This window comes from Dysidea avara, chromosome 3 (assembly GCF_963678975.1).
Source record: "Dysidea avara chromosome 3, odDysAvar1.4, whole genome shotgun sequence".
Lineage (NCBI taxonomy): Eukaryota > Metazoa > Porifera > Demospongiae > Dictyoceratida > Dysideidae > Dysidea > Dysidea avara.
Window position 1 is genome coordinate 46,703,256 of NC_089274.1, and position 23,461 is coordinate 46,726,716.

The 23,461-nt window shown below is 38.8% G+C and overlaps 1 pseudogene; it reads right to left on the reverse strand.

Moving 5' to 3' along the window:
* Window positions 1-23,461, reverse strand: part of LOC136251274 (uncharacterized) — an 80,954-nt pseudogene that overhangs the window by 12,041 nt on the left and 45,452 nt on the right.

Here is a 23,461-nt window from a genome sequence, read left to right on the forward strand (position 1 = left end):
ATTAATTAGACTATAGCCCAAATGCTGAACTGTATAGGTTAGTCTTGCATGCCGTATACACCCACCATAGCTAGCACAACACTGCGGACTATATCTTTCACGGAGGGCAAACGCGGGCCATATCTAGTAGCTCGTAAAGTTCAAGTTAGGTGTGAGTATTGTACCTATTTGTTCAAATAGCTACAGCAGATGCGAATCACATCAACAGGTGTGGGCCATTCTCTCTTCCCTAGTCCCAGTACTGATCCTTCCATATTGTGGTATAGCAGCTAAGGCATTCACTGCATGCTTAGATCTGTGACGGCATTCACACTCTATGTTATACAGACTACCCATGCACGTACCCATACTTGAGTGGTCTGCTTTTCCTAAAGCCCTGTAGCAGGGCCCTGTAGGCCGCCTCAATTAAAACGTGACTGTTTACATGATTCTCGTCTGCTGTATTTGAACAAATTGGTACAATGTTTGCTCCTAACTTGAGCGGTCGTATGCGTAGCTCAAAGATAGGCATCTCTCCAGCATTGAAATAGACAGTTTACTTCTAGAAAGCCAGTTTCCAACTCAATCTGCAAGTGCAGTCCAGTCCAGTCCGTGAGCCCAGTCCGCGAGTCCAGTCTGCGGAATAAAGTCGGCCCTTACAGCAACAAGTGCTGCAGCCTTAGGATTACCTAACCTAATTTCAAGGACTTAGACTTATTGACTTGACATAGTGACTGACTTAATGATTGATAAGGTGTAACACAATAGAGGCCAAAATAAGGAAAATATCACTCCAACCCCAGGATTTGAACTGCAGGTCACCCAATGTCTAGTTGAGGCCACTCTCAGTCTTCCTCCAGGAGGGATGAATTTCTTCCTTAAACCTAAAGTATTTATTATTAACAACTTTACAGTGGCCAGCACTGAAGGTATGACAGCAACATGTGCTACAGCCTTAGGATTACCTAACCTAATTTCAAGGACTTAGACTATAAATGATTGTTAAGCCAGATCAATGGAAATCATGAACTAACATAGTTGACTTTGCATGCATGGTTAATTTAATCTCTTTAAGGATAACTCCATGAACATGATGTTGAAGGTGAAACTAATAGTTCAACTACATAGTGAAGCTGATCCTCCTGTAATTGATATATCCTTGCTTGGTCTTGGGAAATTTGCTGGTTCAGTGTGATGAAAGCCTTCAAATGTTCTCAAACATTCTTCACCATGTGGCTAAAATAATTGTGGTAAGACCACAAACATAGAAGTCTGTACAGGATTCCATGCAATCACTTCCTCCATATTTAGCTCCTGTTCATTATCACTACTTTATTTGAATGTTTAAAATAATTAACAAACTTTTATTTTTTTATTGTGATTGTTATCTCAATTGTCACGAGTATTTCCACATTACCACATAAATGCAACAGTGTGAATAGCTACATACATGTACCTTAGCACTTGTTGATATTGTGGAATCATATATAGCATTTTCAGCGGTGTCAGTTCTCTTTGAGTATTTCAAGTTTTTGGTATCTACCAAGAACAGTAAAACAGAATTGTATACTGCAACATATAGCATCATATTGCCAATTATGTCTACAACACAAATATTTCTTACAAATACGGCCTTCAAAAAGCCTGGGTGAAAAAGTTGTGAAATCAAAGGTGTTTCATGGCTGCAATGATGTGGATGATAATAAAATAAATTTTAATAATGACTTTCATCCATATCATTGCAGCCATTTAACGGCTGCCACCTTTCATTTCACAACTTTTTCACCCAGAGGGCTGCACCCTTTTTATAGAACTTGGCTGCTTTTGCATGGATTACACTTCTTTTTATTTTCTAAATCTATACCTAAAGCCAACTATAAACTGGCTTTGAGGTTTGTTTTTACACAAATTATTGTTCTTATCTACGGATGCAATGAAGATGATATAAGACAAACTATTGCTCTACCAATACAGCAAAATACCTACCAAACTGATACCAAAGCTAATTGCTACTAATACAAGTACACAATTTTCAACTAGAGTAGGGACCATAACACATCGATAAAAAGTACAGATACAAGCTGCAGTAGTCAACGATATTAAATCACAGTTAAACAATAAGAAGTGCTTTATCCCTACTGTGCATTTCCATTATGGATATCTTGAGCACAGTAGGGATATAACACTTCTTATTGTTTTAGTGTGATTTAATATTGTGCACTACTCCAGCTTGTTTTTCAATGTGTTATGGTCTAGGTGGAAATTCAAAATTTTTTTGTGTGCTTGTTCGTTAACTTTTTTTGTAAATTATTATGACTGGTGAACCCACGCACACCGTATTAAGAGAAAGAAATAGCACTGCATGCCCCAGCTATCAATTATCATCAGAAAAGTGAAGTATCCATTACGCTTCATTGTCAGCCATGTTCAACCCGTTACACAGCATTACAAATCAAGAACTATTTGAAGAGTATCTCTGCAATCAAAGTAGCCACTATGAAAAATATAGCCGATTTCCATTATGAAAGGAAACCATCAAGTGTTACCATCAAGTGTTACCATCAAATCGACACTTTTTGCTGTCAGCAAAGAAGAATGTGACACAAAGGAGGACACCGGTATGTAAGTCCATGAAGAGTGCATTGTACGTACTGCGGTATGCCAAAAGGCACCTCTCGGGCCGAAGTGATGTCGAACAGTAAAAAAATGAAACCCATAGCCTTATCCGTTATCAAGTTACACCTGTTTGAAGGCATCGGTCAGTCAGTCAGTCAGGCAGTCAGTCAATTAGTAGAAAATTCTATTTAATAATTTATTTTTAAAATTCTGTAGCAACTTGTTGAAAACCTTTCGGGTTGATCTGAAGGCTTATTTGGGTTCAGTTTTACCTAACCAATACTGCCTCACCATCGTCAGGGAAAAGTGAGGCTGGTTTTGGGTGACATTTTCATTGGCCATGCCCACTCCTTTGTGGTCCCTACTTACAGTACTATCATACTGTACAATAATTTTGTGCTTGGCCATAAAAAGTTGTAATGTATATGTAATGCCTGTATTTATTTGCAATAGTGTTTTATAACAAAGTATATTCCTTCCAAGTTAGGTATACATGATGTACTATTTGTCTATCAAGATTTTTCAGTGACTATTCTATTAATTTTTCAAGATGAGCAACTCCACCACTAAATTCCTTTTATTCAGACAAGGGATCACAGAGCTATGTATGCATGAGAATTGCATTTTCTTTCTTCTTGTCATAAACACAGTGTGGCACGCCAGTTTTTGTGCTCACAACACACACTATCTTGTGCCTTGATTGCTTTTCTCATTGTATTCCATTGAATCAAAGCTGATATTATAGCCATTTTGGTATAGATCAGTGGGGTAGTACACTACTAAGACCTACTCACACCAATCGTCATCATAATATTCATAATAAGTGCTATGCTAATAAAACTTGTGACAACAGGCTGTAAATTGTATTTTAGCATAACAGGTGCAGGATTTGTTTTGTGAAAATTGAGCAACTGCAACTTATCATGTTTTGCAAATGAGGCAGTACACATACCTAATTTGAAGAAAAGTTGCCCAGTAATTCCTGAAATATAAGCAATAGTTTTTTTTCTTGATTTTCTTCCTTTCTTTCTTTGTCTAATAATTGCACACTTTACAAAAATCACTATGAACACAAAATGAGCTATCTGATCAAGTTGAAATTTGGAGCTAAAGGCAAATTAGTACCAAGTTTGGTGTGAATGCGATGAACACTTTGAGAGTTATAACCATTTATTCACATATATAAAGAAGATTGGTTTGCTGTTATGCTTAGAGGGTAACAAATACTGTAAATTGAAAATCAGTTTGTAGATACGTAGATTAACCAATGTAGGAGTGCCTTTTGGTGGTTTGAAAGGGATTGAGACAAGGACCATGGAGATTTAACACGTAGTTTAAGATGTTTAACAATTGTGCAGTTGAGTTTCGTGCATTAGTTGTCATGCCTACCAAGCAAATTGCATAAGGTAATGAGCTAAAAAACCAGTACGTTAATTTCACGGATTAATTACCATAGAAAGGATTTTTAGTAGCATATAGAAGAACTGGATTTAAAGTCACTGCAAAAATCAACTCTGTGTAGCAAATTACGATCTAAATACTCTAAAAGTACAGTCACTCTATTAGATAATTCAACAATATCAAGACACACGGTAGTGTGTCGTGCGGCCCAAGTAGCCGGCGCGCCACACCGTGAGTATATTTACAGGAAGAAAGTAAACGCGATTTTCACACCTTTGTAGCTCCGTGATTCCTTATCCTATTAAAACCAAAGTTGCTACAGAAATGCCGGCGAGGTAGGGGAGTCCACATACCAAATTTGAAGAAAATCGCTCCAGCCATTTCCGAGATACGAGCGGCCAAAGTTTGGGGTTTTTTTCTTCGTTTTTTTCTTCTTCTTTTCGCACACTTTGCAAAATCCGCAATAAAACACGAATGCGTGCTTGGATCGGGCTGAAATTTGGCACACTTAAAGGGCTCATTAAGGCGAATCTCAGTACCAAGTTTGATAGGAATCCGATGAACATTCACGGAGTTATGACCGATTATCTGCGTAAAATAAGGTCGAAGGTCTGTCACGCCCACAGGGTAAACCGCTTGAAGGAATGAGCTGAAAATTGCTATGTAGATGGAGTAACTATCGTAGGAGTGCCTTTTTGTGGTTTGAAAGGAATCCAGTTAAAGGCCATCGAGATATGACACAAAACCCAACCTATGTCACAATTACGCGATCGACTTTTATGAATAGAAAAACTATTAGTTTTCATGCCTACCAGCCAAACCGCTTAGAACAGTGAGCTGAAAATCGGTGTGTAGCTGGAATAATTATCATAGAAAGTCCTTGCAGTAGTACAGAAGAATCGGATTACAAACCACTGAGTTATGATTCCAAAGCCAACTACGTGTAGCATATGCGAGATCGAGATACTCTAATAGAACAGTCACCCTAATAAAGCATTCAGCTACGTTTATAACTTACTCCATTATAGAATTTCTTTGGCATTGCAAGTTATTCTGTAGGGAGTTCAGCTACAAACAGTTAATCTTATAGACAATTCAGCTACAAGCAAGTCATCCTGTAGAGAGTTCAGCTAACAATATGTTGCTGTAGAGATTCAGAACATTATAAGTCACACTGAAGAGAATTCAGCTATAAACAAGTCACCTTGTAGAGAATTCAGCTACAAACAAGTCACTGCGTAAAGGGTTCAGCTACAAAAAAAGCTACCTAGTAGAGAGTTCATCTAGATCAGCTACAAACAAGTTACTTTATGCAATGTTCAGCTACAAGTAAGTCACTCTGTAGAGAGTTCAGCTACAAACAAGTCACTCTGTAGTACAAACAAGTCACCGTGGAGAGAGAGTTCAGCAACCAATCAAAAAACCACCATGTAAAACAGTTCAGCTATACAAACAAGATATAACTCTATAGAGAGATCAGGTAGAAACTTAACAGATCACACTGTAGAGAGTTCAGCTAGAAACAAATCATCCAGACTGAGTAGAGAGATCAACTAGAAAACATCACCTTGTAGAGAGTTCAAATCACCCTGCAGATAGTTCAGCTACAAACAAATCACCCTATAGAGAGATCAGCTAGAAGAAGTCACCTTGTAAAGAGTTTAGCTACAAAGAAACTACCATGTAGAGAATTCAGCTATGAACAGATCATCCTGTTGAGAGTTCAGCTAGAAACAAGTCATCCTGTATAGAGATCAACTAGAAGATGTTACCTTGTAGAGAGTTCAGCTACAAAGAAACAACCATGTAGAAAGTTCAACTGCAAACAAATCAAACTGTACAGAGTTCAGCTACAAACAAATCACCCTGTAGAGAGATCAGCTAGAAACAAGTCACCCTGTAGAGAAATCAACTAGAAGAAGTTACCTTGTAGAGAGTTCAGCTGCAAACAAACCATCATGTAGAGACTTCAGCTGCAAACAAATCACCCTGTAGAGAGTTCAGCTACGAAAGGATCACCCTATAGAGAGTTCAGCTAGAAACAAGTCATCCTGTAGAGAGATCAGCTAGAAGAAGCTACCTTGTAGAGAGTTCAGCTACAAAGAAACCACCATGTAGAGAGTTCAGCTGCAAACAAATCGAATTGTAGAGAGCTTAGCTACCAACAAATCACCATGTAGAGAGTTCAGCTACAAACAAGTTATCCTGTAAAGAGATAAGCTAGAAGAGGTTACCTTGTAGAGTGTTCAGTTATGAACAAACCATCATGTAGAAAGTTCAGCTGCAAACGAATCACCCTGCAGAGAGTTCAGCTACGAGAAGATCACCCTATAGAGTTCAGCTAGAAGAAGTCACCTTGTAGAGAATTCAGCTGCAAAGAAACCACCATGTAGATAGTTCAGCTGTAAACAAATCATCCTGTAGAGAGTTCAGCTATGAACAGGTCACCCGGTAGAGTTCAACTAGAAACAAGTCATCCTGTAGAGAGACCAGCTAGAGCAAGTCACTTTGTATGTAGAAAGTTCAGCTACAAAAAAAAATCACCCTGTAGAGAGTTCAGCTACAAACAAATCTCCCTGTAGAAAGGTCAGCTAGAAGAAGTCACCTTGTAGAGAGTTCAGCTACAAAGAACCATCATGTAGAGAGTTCAGCTGCAAACAAATCACCTGTATAGAGTTCAGCTACAAACAAATCTCCCTGTAGAGAGATCAGCTAGAAGAAGTTACCATGTAGAGAGTTTAGCTACAAAGAAACCACCATGTAAAGAGTTCAGCTGCAAACAAATCACCTGTATAGAGTTCAGCTACAAACAAATCTCCCTGTAGAGAGATCAGCTAGAAGAAATTACCTTGTAGAGAGTTCAGTTACAAAGAAACCACCATGTAGAGAGTTCAGCTGCAAAGAAATCACCCTGTAGAAAATTCAGCCACAAGCAAATTGCCCTGTAGAAAGATCAGTTAGAAGAAGTTACCTTGTAGAGAGTTCAGCTACAAAGAAACCATTCTGTAAAGAGCTCAGCTGCAAACAAATCACCTGCACAGAATTCAGCTACCAACAAACCACCCTGTAGAGAGATCAACTAGAAGAAGTTACTTGTATATTGTTCAGCTACAAACAATTCACCCAATAGAGAGAGCAGCAAGAAGAAGTCACTTTGTAGAGTATTCAGTCACAAAGAAACCACCATGGAGAGTTCTGTAATAAATATATATAATTTGTACATTTACTGATAAAATCAGAAATATTTAAAGTACATCTGCTTCATCTTTTCTTCTTCCTGTGGAAAAGAAAAAAAGACAGGTTAAAAAAGTCCCAAAGCCGGCCTATGGCCGGATAGGCCGGCTTTGGGGTATACAAATACAAAAAGAAGTGAAATCTAATCCAAAACAGCCAGCTGTAAAAAGTGTGCGGCCCTCAAAAAGGCTATGGTGAAAAAAGATGTGAAATCCAAGGTGGCGGCCAAGAAATGGCTGTGATGGTAGGTTAATGGTAAAAATTTTAATAACGGCAATTTAGATGAATTTTTTTGCCAAGACCAAGCGGCACAAAAATTCACCTGAATTGTTGTTATTAAAATTTTTACCATTAACCTACCATCACAGCCATTTCTTGGCCGCCACCTTTGATTTCACATCTTTTTTCACCATAGCCTTTTTGAGGGCCGCACACTTTTTTTACAGCTGGCTGTTTTGGATTAGATTATTTAGTTTATGATGTTATCAGTCACCCTGTAGAGACATCTGCTATGCAACACATCATCTTGTAAAGATTTCAGCTACAAACAAGTTACCCTGTAAAGAACATTTTGTAGGAATTCCAGGGGCATATGCAGGAATTTTGAAAAGGGTTTCCACTACAGCTAAGTGACTGTTATATTAGAGTAGTAACTGACTGCTTTATTAGAGTATCTCGATCTTTTCGCCAAAATCATAATTCAGAACAATTGCTATAAGTGTTGCTATCATGTTAGAAACTACTATTTAGCGAATCAAGATAAAAGTTTAAAATGTGTCCTGTTCCATAATAGGTTTCAGATTTTGGAAACCCGAAGTTTCGATTTCTTGATGTTTCAAGTAGTGTGTATAATATAAAGGGGTTTCCTGAAACTCCCGGAAACCTCGGTATGACCCAGAGTTCAGCTACAAAACAGTTCACCCTGTACAGTTTGGCTATGTTGCAAGTCACCCTGTAGAGAATTATCAGTCACCCTGTAGAAAATTCAGCTATGTTACCAGTGACCTGGTAAAGAGTTCAGTTGTGTAACTAGTCACCTTATAGAGAGTTCAGCTCCCACAACAATTTGGGTGAAAAAGTTGTGAAATCAAAAGTGGCAGTCAAGAAATGGATGCAATGATTGTAATGTTAATCAATTTCAAGACACATGACAGTGTGCTGTGTCCAAGGCCAGCCAGTACAGACATGTGACAGATAAGTGTATATTTTACAGGAACCAAGAAATGCCATTTTCATGCACCTGCAGGTCGATAGTCCCTAAATAAAATTCATCATTTTTGCTGTTGAAACTCCCTCAGAATTTGGGCACCTCCTATTCCAAACTTCCATCAAATCCTTCCTGCCATGTGCCTTCAAAGTTAATTTCATGTTCTTCATATAATCTTCTTCTTAATCTTTTTGTACACTTTAAAAAAAATAGCATTAACTCTGTAGACTATTTGAAAGAAATTGGGATGATGGTCACAAAGTTATAACTAAAATGCCAACCATCTATAACAGGTATGCAGTCTAGTAGGGATGCAACAATACAGGTAAATACCATATTGCGTATTGCCTTAAAAATATTGCAATATATTGCTGTATTGCAATATTTGGATTAAGGCCTTTGGTGATGTTGAAGTGTTATACTTCTGTAAATAACTCATGGATTTAAGCTTCATAAGATACAGCAGATAGCATTAGTGTCATGTGGTGTACACCCACCAGTCAAAAGCTGCTTATGATGGCCAACAGTTATTAAATAGGTATTACAGTACAAGTAGGCAGTACTACAACCAGTACTGTTTGTTTAGGATATGTGGCTTCTAAAACATCAATAATAACATTCTGGTGGCTTTGATGCCCGCCCTCCAGGAGGGTGGCAGCTGAATAGGCTAATTATCCACAAGCCACTGCCCATTACAACCCTGCAATATTACACTATATATTGCAATACGCAATATATTGATATTTTTCATCACACATATTGTATTGTATTGTGATAGAAAATATTGCAATATATCGATATATCGATATATTGTTGCACCCCTACAATCTAGTATCATGAATAAAAAACAATTTGTTGTCATGTCTACTAGACAAACCAATGAAGGTAAAATGAGTTGAAATTGGAGTGCAAGTAGATTAATAACTGTAGAAGATAACCATCATAGCTCAAGCCTTTTGTGGTTTAAAACAAATTGCAACGACAGCTGCACAGTTACAAGGAGAAAACCAACCTGGTGTAAAATCATATGGTCAAAACACTCTAATAGAACAGTCACCAAGAATTAAGAATGTCATAAGATTGTCCAGGGTTCAAACCAGGGACCATACCCATCTCTCAAACCCTTCATCACTAAACCACTGTTGTCAGCTAGTCAGCTTACTTAATTTCTATGTTATAATGAAATTTAAATCAACTCAATGGCAAAAATTTTATCATTTCGTATATGTTAAAGCATAGCCGCGAGTGCTATATGAAAAATAAAGTACTCAGCGCTTGGCCTCAATGCTAATATAGCACTTGGCTTCACCTCATGCTTTATTAGTATCTCGGCCGCGTGCCTCGTACTTTAGTTGTCATATAGCACGAGTAAGGCAATGCTTTAAATGATTTATGGAACTTTCTAGTCGTGTAGCTTCACCATACAATAGGACTCGCAATTAACACGTGTTGCACGAATTATTAGCAGCCTGAACGCACACAAACTAGTTTAACAAAGTAAATCACACATATTTCACCATAGTTTGGCATGGTAGATGTTCATCATGTATTTTGGCAGGTTTTGCTCGCAACCCACAATCGATTCTATTGTGAGTCACATGGTGAAATATTTCCGTGATATCTCCAGGACTTGTCCATTTACATTAACAAATGTAACAGCAACGTTACCTTCTCCCACCCATCATTGAAGCATTTAGGTACGTCTATAAAAGCAATCCAGTGGTAGAACTCGTATTGGCTGGGGTGATTGATCACTCAGCGCAGCGAGGCTATCAGCCTTCACTGGCTTGGGTGATTAGTCATACTGGCGTGAGCCCCGGAGGCTATTAGCCTGCACTAGAGCACATGGGCAACTGTGTTTTATTGTCCACAAAGAGTGCTTTATTGCACTGCAAAGAGTGCTTTATTGAACAAATAAAGCACTCTTTGTGATCAATGAAACACTGTTGGCCAGCTAAGAGTGTACTTTATGAAATTTAAAGTACACTTTTCCTTTGATCTTGCCCACGTAAAGTTCTATAAATAGATCTTATTCTAGCAATGATTAATCTAGAATATTCTATGTGTGTTCTTTAGAAGTCCTCGAGAAAAATATGTGCATTCTATTAGAGTATTTTAACAGATATGATGTTATTGTTACAGTAACTTCTGTCCTGTACCAAAAACAGCCCAGCTGTAATAAAAGGTAAGGCCAAGAATGCACAAGTAGATGTTCATGGAGTAACTACAACCAAAAGACATGATATCAAAATCTGGCCAAGAAAGCATTTACAGTATAGGCACTTTTATGCATTCGTTTTCTATATGCTTCACATTATCACATCCAGCTAGCTGTACATGTGTGCTTGCAATATAAACAATACTACTGAGACGATAAAAGATGATTACACTGCATTGTTACCAAAATTAATTTAACTAAAAATTTACAATTGGTTTCTACTTGGCCATCTTTTTATTTATATCATGTCTTTTGGTTGTAGTTACTCCATGAACATGTACTTGTGCATTCTTGGCCTCGCCTTTTATTACAGCTGGGATGTTTTTGACACAGGATATCACTACTTTTTGTTGATTGGAGAACATACAGTTAATGAAGATTGGCTATTGCCAGGGCTCCATACTTTTTAGTAAAAACTTGGTAACCCTGAGACTAGACTCCTGACCTCTTGTAATTATTTGTTCATGTAATTGTCAATTATTATGACATTTATCCCTCTTACACTGAATAGGAGACACTGCATGAATGCATAATAACAGCTTCAGTATCAGATTAACTAGCTAAATCAGTAGCAAAAGCTTCAAGTTCAGTGTTTAGAAGCGCTACTAAAAGTGACTTGCTAAGAGAAAACTCGTCCCTCAAGGACTCACGTGATATTAATTTTTGTGTGATGTATCACATGAAAATAAGAACCGGGGATAGTGACAAAGTCGAGGCTACCATCTTAATGGTTCTTCCTGAAGCGGTGGGTTGGTGATATAACTAGTCTCTGTGCGTAACAAGTGGAGGCGAATCGGCTGCGAGTTGTTGCTGAATGTATGCCTCGGAATGGACATGAAGGTGCTGAATGCGTCACACTATTCTCCCAGCGAATTGCCGAGTAAGTTCATGTATAAGTCATTGTAAATGGATATATAACTACCGTCGTAATTTTAGACAGGAATCCCCCACACCATAGTAGCTTCCTGGGATTATATATCTATGCTTTTGTAGGCCAGATCCTTGCAGCTGGCTTGTTCTAGCAGCTGTGTGGGTCAGACCGCAAACAAGTTGACCTGAACCCTAGTGACAGCTAAAAATGAAAGAAGATTTTTCTCAACATTTCAACCAACCAGATGGTTGGTGATGACAGCGAAGTTGTCAAGAGCAGACAAATGCTTCCATCAACAGTTCAGGAAAGGCTATAAGGCTATATACTTTTATGGCTTCCTCTAATGTATGGTGAAATCTTTGGCTATAAATAATGTGTCAGGCATTTGAATGATTCAGTACTACAAAACTAATAAGTTAATATTTTTGAGGGCTCAGCTCAATGCGTACATACAGTATACCATAATTACTATGCATCAATCGATTGATGTGACGATAATATGTGGAGATCTGAGACAACCATGGACCCTACTATATAGTAACTGGGAAGATATATAGAGTTATGTGTATACTCTGATATAATTGTTGAGTGTTGTAGTTTGCCAATGGTGGAAGCTAAATTAACCATATTAGATAGCTTTTTGTGTGTTGAAGGTGTCAGGCAAACTCCAGTTAGGGCCAGGCAATAAAAGATTATTTTTCAAAACAGGAGAGGAACATGCTTAGGCCCGCAAGGTACAGGCTTAATCTATTTACCCCTGTAATGCATCTATCAATGTATTGCCCCACTACCCCTCCCTTCGAACATATATGGGGCTATAGTGGGCACAACCGAATGTTAAATGCCCCATGGTAGGGCAAACCTATGGTGTCAAATCCCCACCCAAATTGGTTCCAGTTGCAACGTGGGGATTTACTCAGGATTTGACATAGCGTAGGAAAAATACTTGGGTGCTTAATGAATGATTGTGCCCCATAGTGGGGCAGCAGTTTCATGTCAATTCCCCTTGTAAAACCCCACTTACATCCAAGGGGGGTGGTGGGGCAGGTGCATAATGAGTTTGCATCATAAACCTTGTGTTAAAATTTAGGCTGTCTTACTTTTGTTGTGCTTATAGCAGCTAATGTGCTTATTCTCAAACAAGGACTGGAGAAACCACAAATTGTCTTCTACCTTTATCTATCAACTAGATCACTAAAATTTCCTTTGCTGTTGTAACTTGTTTACCATTACGCTATAACCGTTAGTCCCTCCTAGTTTATATGTCTCCTAGCAACGAAAATTGTTATGTCAATAATGTAGCATAGGTGAGAACCACAAAACAAGTCAAGTAATATATTACAAAATTGGTCATCAATTGCTACCACCTTCAGTATGCTGAATAATACATCTTGGGAATGGCTATGTGGGATGCCCACTTTAATGTATATAAAATGATGCAATGCTCATGTTGTATAGGTGTTAGTCACACTGTTTTACTCCTCCCATACAAGACCTGCCTCAATCTGATCAACCAAAGGAACCTACGTAGGACCTCCTGACCATAAAGACTTTTGTAAAGTACACTGGTTGAAGTCCAACTACAACATGCGGTGAGTATTATTGGAATGTTGGTGTATGTGTGTAGTGCATATTAGTTGTGGGACAATGGCAGGGTCCTGGATTTGAAGAACTGGCCCAGACACATACTCAGCTTGAATAACAATATGTACACACATATGCTATACACACACTATACATATTGACATATTAAGTCTGACTATGTGATTACATGTTTTTAGTTAGCTGTGCCTTACCATATACCGTATCCCTTTCTGTATGTGCAGGGTGGATACTGATGTTGTGACTGTTGGTGGGTGAACTTATGGTCAATGGAAAAATCATGCAAATGGTGAAGAAAAATTAATATGTGGTACCAGTGTTGTAAGTGGGCCGGGTCATCCAGATTATCTGGGTCATTTGGGTCACATTTTGTCCAGGTCAAGTGGGTCTTATCCACTTCACTGAATATCTGGGTCTGACACGGATGAGATCACGTGTGACTAAAAGTTAACGAGCTTGATTGTATTGATGGAAATGCAGTTGTAAACACTCAAGAAACTTACGTGGAGCCACACCCACTATTCAGGAATATGCTTTGCTGTCTGTGTGGTATGTAGAGCCACGCCTACTTATGAGAATTGTACCAGCTGTGCTCCGTGGGCATGCATGCATCACCATATCCGTGTTGCTACTTGAAAATGTAGGTAACTGCATGTAAACTCACATGGTGCCACCTCCACTTGATAATACCTACGTGGAGCCACACCCACTTGATAATACGTAGCTACTCACTTCTTGCAGACAATTTTCTATAGTTTAAAAATATGTAGAGCTGACTAGTGGAACTTGTGGACTTTTAACCTAGCTCTTGGGGCACGCCTCTATTTTAATTAAGACCTGCCTCGATTTTCGATTACTATTCGGCTCAGTGGGTCAAACAGGTCAACAGTACTGACCCACTTACAATGCTGGGTACCAAGACCCCACTACTATATTATGAACTCTTGGTGGACTTCATAACCAAACACTAGTGTATCTGGCTTCTTGTGCTATTGTAGTCATTGTTTTTTTTATTTTATGGGATCATCATAATGTAAACGTTTACTATTACAGTATATTCATGCTATCATTAAAGAGTTTCTATAATTGTGGGTGGTTGCATGAGGGTCTAACAAGTGCTGAGACTGAAAGGTGATGCGCTGATGCTGGCTTTTAGTGAACACTGAAGTTTCATCGGCACTGAATGGATGGGGTGGGATTAGAGACGTGCACGGGTAATGTAGCAGTAAATTACTTCAACTGTATCACAACACTACAGCGGGTATGAAACAGCTATATGCTGGTATGGCCCTACATGGGGGAGTAACGCTATAACGAGTCAGTGGAGGCATACCGTGGCGAATTTAAAACAAATCAGTGACTGGACTCACAATTAAACCCGGAGTTGACAGCACGGTGTCCATCAAATCAGCCAGCTCGCTATGGCTAATGACCTTACCCACTTCCACGCTGTTTGGGAGTTGAGGTGGGTGCCTCACACCTCGACGTCATGGCGGAAAGTTTGAATCTTCAAAGAGCACAAAAGCGATCTCATAAACTAACAAACAACTTTTAGCGAAATTAAATGTACAGATAGATTGTGTAAAAATCCCCTGATAGCCGCAGCCATTTTACAATACGACTTCATGGTTGAAAGAAAATCGCCCCAATGGGATGCGATGCTGAAGAAAATGAAAAAAAGAACAATGCACATTTGAATAAATAATTTAATTAATGCATTGTAAATGGGTGGGCGATGGAAGAAACTAATCCAACAATTTGCCTGAATTTCGTGTGGTAGTTACTCATTATACAAAGGTTACATTCCCACTGGTTTCGAGGTGGAATCTTTTAGTAAGGCTGAGATTTCACCATGTGGATTTTAAAAGATTGCATAATCGATCTCTCATGTAAATGACTCACAGTAGTGGTCGCATGTTTATTATTGTGGACACACGTTTTGTGCTTCTTGGCCTCGCATCTCACTACCGTGAGTCTTGATTTTGAAAAATCATTATTGTGTTTGAAGATAAGAAATTGGGTAAAAACAAGCCTTAAAACCAATTTATGACTGGCTATGGGGCATTTAATACACAAAAAGAAGGTATCAGTCAAGAAATGGTTGCAGTGGTATTTAAATTTTAATACATGATTAAAATTTATTAGCACTAACATTGTTGCAGTTATTTCTTGGCAACTACCTTTGATTTCACAACTTTTTCATCCAAAACAGCTTGGCGGTTTTTGCATGGAAGTACATATTAATTTTCCCAGTCCCCCTACTCACAATAGCACCACCTTGTTTTACACTGTAGTACATACCTTCAGGTGGTGCTTGGTTGTTGGCCATAGGATAATTCTCCCTCAACTGTGATCTTCTCACACAAAATATCACTAATAGTACAATTGCAAGAATAGCTATAATGAATGTAACTGCTGCTACCACTCCACCAATGATTGCACCACCAGAAGATCTTGACCCTCCATCACCACCAATTAAAGATGCTGTTGGAGTAATAACATATTAAGCTGGTAGTGATATAGACAACTGTAATTTAATGACAATGTTAATTAACCAACATAAAAAGGTACATTTTCATATACTGAATTTCCCATCCAAAAATTATATAGTTATAGATAAAATTTTAATGTAGCTGAACAGCATATATAATATGGGGTATACACATAGCTCAATAGGTCCCACCACTTTGAACAGGTCTGTGATTGGATGCACGTAGTATGAAAATTTTCCTGCTTTTCTTATCAAGCTATTAATGTATTATGTATGCTTTGCCAGTGTAAGAGTCATCAGTTTTAAGTCATCAAGTTAGCCACCTACAGCACATTTAGTAATGGGTTGTATAGGATGGTTTTGATTTGATCGTGCACACCAACAATTGACATTTATCCAGAAAACAAGTGCTTGAAAAGAAGGTTCTATTTAGTACATGCCTCTGCACTATATTAATGGTCACATTGGCTAAAATTTAGGTCTGAACCTAGATTAATTTCTATCTGGGTTAGTCAATAGTGGGTCATCCAGGTAAGTAAAGTTGACCCCAGTTTCAAGCACTTTTGATATGCATATTGAATATTAATACTAAACCTTTTCTTGTCAAAAAAATATTAACCAGTAACCAACTGATTTACCTTTTACAAGTCATATAGTACAGATAGAGTTCATTATGAGCTAAAAACAAGTCACTCTATAGTGAGTTCTGCAGGAACTATAACTACAATTTGTTGGGGTGAAAAACAGCCTAGTTGTGAAAAAGAGTGTGGCCCCCAAAAAACCAGGGTAAAAAAGTTATGATTTCAAAGGTGGTGGCCAAGAAATAACTGTAACAATGCTAAAGCCAATCATTTTTAATGATGATAAAAATGATTGGCATTAGCATCATTGCAGGTTGCCACCTTTGATTTCATAATTTTTTCACCCTGATGGCCACACCCTTTTTTACAGCTAGCATGTTTTTGGATTCCTGTATCACACCTGTTGCAATTGAAGTGGCCATCCTTCATGTACTTCTTCATATGTAAGGCTGAACAATAGACGCTTTGCAAAACCACGCCCTCTTCGTAACAACCATGGAGACCACTTGGCCGCCATTTTGATTGGGGCCTACGAGCGAGTAATAATTATTGTGAATAATTGCGGTTATGGCTTCCGAGTTGACGGATGTTGATATTCCTGGTGCTTCCTTAGAAGGACGATCCCCAGAAGCTCTTAAGATAGCTGAGTTGAAGTTTTGGTTGCGTTGTCGCGGGGCTATGGGGCTGTCCAAGTTGAAGACAAAGAGTGATTACGTGCAACGGTTAGTGGTAGAGATAGCTTACAGCTACCGAACTGCATCATTAGCTACTGCATGTTGCCGTGTAAAGTGCAAGTTGTGGACTTGTCCTTGTACTATGTCTTGTATTGAATGTAGTTGTCGATGTACTTAGCTAGCTACGGGCTATCTAATCAATTTGCTAGCTATCACAATCTACACTGATGGAACAGTTTTTACTTATGTCTGTAGGGTCAAAGCTTTTATTGACAATGGGTGGGACAAGAAAATAGTAGATCCTGATCCTAGTAAGAAATACACTCAGGCTCATCAAGCTGCTGTCACCACTGATTCTTCACACTCTGACCTGCAGTCTGTGGCACAATCCAGTGCTGATCATTCATGCTCATGGCCAAAAGGTCCCTACACACAGCAGATACAAGGAGTACTACCTCCAATGCTCGCTGATGACATTATCCTTACACATCTACAGGCCTCAGGGAAGCAATTCAGGCCTACGAAGAAGGCAAGCAGTCAACCAGCAAATATAGATTATTCCACTTTGCAGAGAGGCCATCAGTATTTTATGGAGGGCTATATTCCTGGAAAATATGTCATGTTTTGTTTGAAAGATGAAGTTGTGTGGATAAAAGCTCGGTGTTACCATAGTCAGAAGAAACATGCTACAATGCATGATGTTAAAGTTGCTATTACAACTCAGCATCTGTGTCATGTGACTAGGGCTTTTTGTACGTGTGTGGCTGGGAAAGCTGGCATGTTATTGGCTTGTTAAAGCAAATTATTCATTATGCAATGATGAAGTGCAAGTCTGTCCCAGAAGATCTGTGCTGCACACAAATGCAGCAGACATGGCACAAGCCTCGGCCCATCCACATTGAAGCAGAGCCTGTGATGAATGTCACATTTTGTAAGGCAAAGCAAGGTGTGGCGATGGATAGCAAGCAGAATACAGCTGTTTGTAGCCTGTATGAGGCAAGGGCCTCTGCAGTGCAAGAATATAGTCATGCACAACAACTGAGACTCAAAGAAGGCTTAATCAAATACAAGCCAACCAGTGCTTTTGCTCAGATTCTTTCACAAAATTCTGCTGAGCATATGATAGCAACATTTTTTGGAGCTGCTCCAAAAGGGAGTATTCTCTCATACCAGAGTTTGGAGTATGAGACAGAAAAGAAAGACAGACAGAAACACACAGCTACACCTTCACTGCCATCTCTACCAACAGTTATGTTGGATGATGTACCATGTGTATTTGAGATTAGCGATGATCAACAAAAGCTAGTATTGGACAAACTGAGGGTCACACTGGAGGAAGCTCATAGTTTAGAGCAAAGTACCCGACAACAATCTTCGTCAACTAGGTGGCAAGCTGCTAGAAGAGGAAGAGTGACAGCATCCCGTTTTGGTGATGTTTTGCTGAGGCACTCACTTCCTACAGAATCATTTATAAAGTCGTTTTTTGAAGTTAAAGATTATGCCTCTCTGCCTACCCAGCTGAGCCATGGATGCCACAATGAAGGAAAGGCTCGTAACATTTATGCCGCACAGACAGGGTTCACTACACAAATTTGTGGATTAGTTGTTAATCCTTCACTTCCATGGCTTGGTGCTTCACCAGATGCTGTAGTAATTGATCCATCAGAATCTTCAGTTGGACTGCTGGAAATCAAGTGCCCATACACTCATCGATTATCCACAGTAGAGGAAGCCACTAGTGATCCAAAATTTTTTGCAGAGATGCATAATGGTAGAGTAACTCTGAAACATAGTCATAAGCATTTTTATCAAGTACAAGGACAAATGGCTTTGGCCAAAGTTCAGTGGTGTGATTTCATGATATACACATTTAAAAACCACACAGTGGAAAGAATACAGTTTGATTATGAATTTTGGGACACAGCCCAGACCAAGTTGACTGAAATCAGCTATATCCTACCTAAGGCATGTGATAGTGTGGATTCAACTGATACTGTGTAACTATTATATTATTAGTAGTAGTAGAAATTCACATTAGTTAATTTAAAATCAATTATTTGTAACAAATTATTAATCAACTACTGAACATCTGTACCATTTGTAGTTCTCACAGATTCAATAAACATACAAATAATTTAATACCTAACAAGATATCAAAGGGTTTTGAAAATTAGTCAGAAGGCTACACACTGTCCAAATCTGATTAGCTGAGGAGGCAACTGAGGCAGGCATTACACTAGAGAGAATATCAATCTCTTTGACTCGACGGATTGCTCTTTCAATGTGAATGCGAAGAGATGCAATTTGCTGAGTTTCGACCACCTCACCTGCTTCCATTTGGTCTCTTTCACCTAAAAATGGTGGAATATTCAACTTGACACCAAGTGGCAGCAACAAGTCTTCAATAGTGAAACCACGATCTGCCATCACTTCGTCACCTTTCTGCAGCAAACTCAGAAATCCAGATCGCTCAACTAACTGAGTATCAGAGATACATCCAGTGTAGAGTGAAGAAACAAAGATGACATGTCCAGCTGGGCTAATAGCAATGAGTGCTTTTAATGTATTAGCAGATTTGTAATTGCTGTAGGTTTGGGATTGCAATAGCAATGAGGAAGGAATGTTCACTCTAATTTCTGTTGCATCCAATATTGCTGTTGTGTGAGGATACAGCTCTTTAAATGAAGCTGGCATTGTGCTTTGAATTGTAGATCGGCCTGGCCAGCAAGGTAGTAAACCCAAACGAAGATAACAAAAATTTATCCAGGTTATAAACACTCGAGAAACTGTTGATGCTGAAATTTCAAAGCGATTTGCCAAATCTTGCTCCTTCAGATTTAATCGTAAGCGGACCAACATTAAAAATAATTCATCAACTTGGTTTAAAGCACTCGGACGCCCTATAGCTGCTGAGTCTGCATGGTCCCTCCACTTTGCTTGGCTAGGTTCCATTTCTTTCAGTTCATCATTTGTCCATTGCTGAGCAGTACCACGGTAAACAATATTTGATCGCTTTCTTCCTGGACTTAAATAATCCAACAGCTCATACAATACACTGGCTGATGGTAATCCTGTGTAAAAATGAACATCCTTGTCAGACTTCTCAATGTTTGAAAAACAAAATTTTCGCTTCTCAGCTAGCTGCTGGTATTTGGTGGATTCTGCTCTTGCTTCATTCAGGCACTGGCTCAACTTAGTTATATTATCTTGTGCTTCTTTAACATGCTTTTGTGTTTCCTCAAGTTGCTCTTTTAACTTTCTAATTTCTTCATTAGCTTCAGTAACTTCTCTCTTTAGGTACTGGACTTGTACATGCTGATTGCAATTGCACACTTCATATACATCATCCTGCTGTATGCCACTGCCTGCAGCTTCACTGCTTGTGCACTGAACTCTCATCTCTTCACTACTAGAATCAGACTCTGAGTCAGTTGCCTCTGTATCAGGATTATGGTGACCAACTTCTCCACGGGAAACTCTTGTTGTTCTTCCTTGCTTGGTTTTGACTGCCGTGACTGGCTCAAATGGGAAAATGGATGGCACAGTATCTTCCCTCAAAGTTCTGTATTGGCTCCAAAAGTTATAAAAATCTTTGGGCTCAAAATGCAGAGAACATACCTTGGTCCACTGTCCTGGCTGAAAATCCTTACCTATCCAGGACAAATAGCTATATAATAACTAGCTGGAACAAGCAACAACAATGTGCAGATTAGCTCTAAACAGACTGGACTTAGCCAGCTACCCGCTACGTATGTACTAACCAATGTCACGGCGAATAGCTACAATCCAGCGTTTTCTTAGATCAGTCTTTGTGGCGTCCGGTAAGTTGTGAAACGATACCTTTGTTTCTTTACCATCAACTATACATCTTCTGTAACCTTTCTTACGACAGAGAGGAACGCAGCAGTTATGAGGCATTGGAGTAAAGCGCAATCGCTAGCTGCGTTGCACTGTTGTCAATTAGTCCCTGTACTTTTAACTTTTGCGTAAGCCCCAATCATAATGGCGGATAAGTGGTTTCCATAGTTTTTTACGAAGAGGGCGTGGTTTTGCAAAGCGTCTATTGGCAGAACATAGATAAAATGGTACTTCATTTGGTAAAAATTAGTAACTTTAAACTAGTGTAGGGACAATGTAGTACCACAATAAAACAAGCTGGAGTGCATAGCACACAGTAGGGATATTTGCTTCTTATTGTTTTACAGTTAGCTATGCAATACTCCAATCCAGCTTGTTTTGTTGGGGTGCTACAATAGGCCCTACTCTAGTTTAAAATTCCTAACTCTCACATATACTTGTTTGTGAACTTCATTTGTAAATTCGTGACCACTATCTAATACTCTGGAATATACATCTAAATATATATGCACATTTCTAATTTTAATCATATTCATGAGTGAGGTCATGATCTGAATCTAATAATGCAGTTATATTCATAGAATCACAATGGCTGTCCACTTACACTACAGCTGCACCTACTACTGACGCAGACCAGGGTCTGGTGGCTATGCCAGATTTACCCGTACATGCAAGATTGCAATGTCCTTGTTGACAGTGGTCCACTTTGTACATACACTTTGCACATACCATTCTACAATGGAGAACAACTCACATAATAAAATTTGAGAGCATGTGTATTCCAACAATATTGTGTAACTACGTGCATGTCTGGAGATGGAAGCCATACTGTGGTTGACTGATGGCTGCTTTGGTAATTAAAAGGATAAAAGTAAGACAATAATAGCACATGTATTGTATGGCTATCAATATGCAAAAGGTTTCTTCTCAGAGCATATATATTTAAAATGCATTCAAGATGTGTGTTGTCTTGCTAACAAATGAAAAGAGTGATAATATCAGAATATATACGCATGACCCACAGTGATGTCTGATTAGACATTACAAGTTGTACGGATATGTTGAAATGTCCAAGAGAACGTCCTCATAATGTATTCTATTTGTAGCCACTAATTAACCCTGAGCACACCAGCAGGGCTGACTGCTCAGTAAACAATAATAATAATAACCCAACTAGTTTTCTAAGACACAATTTCTTACAGAAAACGGTACCAAACCTTTAAAAGATGGAAATTTTATGAACCACTTAAAGAGCTTTATACCAATGCAACATGTCTCTCAGACGTTGATAACACAGAGAACAAAGCATTCAAGTACAGTTTTATGGATATACAAACATATTGGTGAAATACTAAAGTCTGTGACTTCAGATGGCCTTAATAAGTCCATGTCTATAACAACAACAACAAAAAGAAGTGGACAACACATATACTTTCAACATCAAATACATCTACTTTGAACTGCAGCACATGTTGTTGCAGACCTTCAGTGCTGGTCACTGTAAAGCATTAATACAATACAATACAATACAACTTTGCTGAAGCTTAAAATAATTATCGTGAATAACATCAATTACAATTACTAATTTTACTGTTTTGTGGAAAAATTTAACATTTTTCTTATACATGTGTATTACTGTATTTAGGAACATTAACTGTGATCAGGACAGCATTTAAACCGGGTCAGGTCATCTGGGTCAACCGGGTCGGGTCATCTGGGTCAACCGGGTCGGGTCATCTGGGTCAACCAGGTCACATTTTCTCCAGGTCATCCGGGTCAGGTCCAGTTTACAAATTATCCAGGTCTGACCTGGATTGGATCACGTGAGAAACAACATTGTTCGTTTGACCACACGGAAACTTATAAACGCTATTTGTGTAGCTATTTCATGAGCCATGCCCATTTATTGCATTACAAACATATGCTCAGCTACACCCATTTATTAGTAAGTGGAGTCTGTAACACGAAACTGTGTCCATTGCTGTCTGAAAATTTACGTGGAGCCACTCCCACTAATCAATTACTGTACGAGTTGTATATAGTCTAGTCTTGCAGCAGGATAAGTACTTTTATGAGCCACACCCACTTTAATAAGTCGGGAAGTTGTATTATTAGGTATCCATGAAGCCACATCCAATTGCTTTCTGTAAACTCACAGTAGCTACGTGGAACCAAACTCACTGACTGATTTTAAATTATAAGCTTACCGGCTTAGTTATCACATAACTACTCGTTTACTCAACACAAATCGAACGCTCAAAACGTAGTCTCGCTTGCTCGAGACTACCCGAAACATAGCTCTTATCGCACGCCTTGGCTTTAAACCCGCATAATCCAGAAAACTGGATTTGATGAAAAACGAATTGAAAACGCACAATACTTTTGCCAATCTACATAGGCGGTTACAAACAAGCATATCTCATGAAGCGTTTATCTGATCGCTTCGAAAAACAATTTTTATTAATTGGCAAAGAGTAAGCTATCTGCCAATATATAAACTTTACATACAAACAAGGAACTCACCCACTACGATGTGCTGAATCATTTTCAGTCCTTCCACGTTCGTATTGCAACTGTGCTCGTCCTACAGTGACGTTATCACGTGATCCCTATATATAAACGGAATCGCCATCACGTAAGGAGTAAAATGAGACCAAGCAAAAGTCGATGTGACAAGGTACGGCCAAGTTATGGCCTTTTGTACATCGTTATGTGAAGAAGGAAGATGG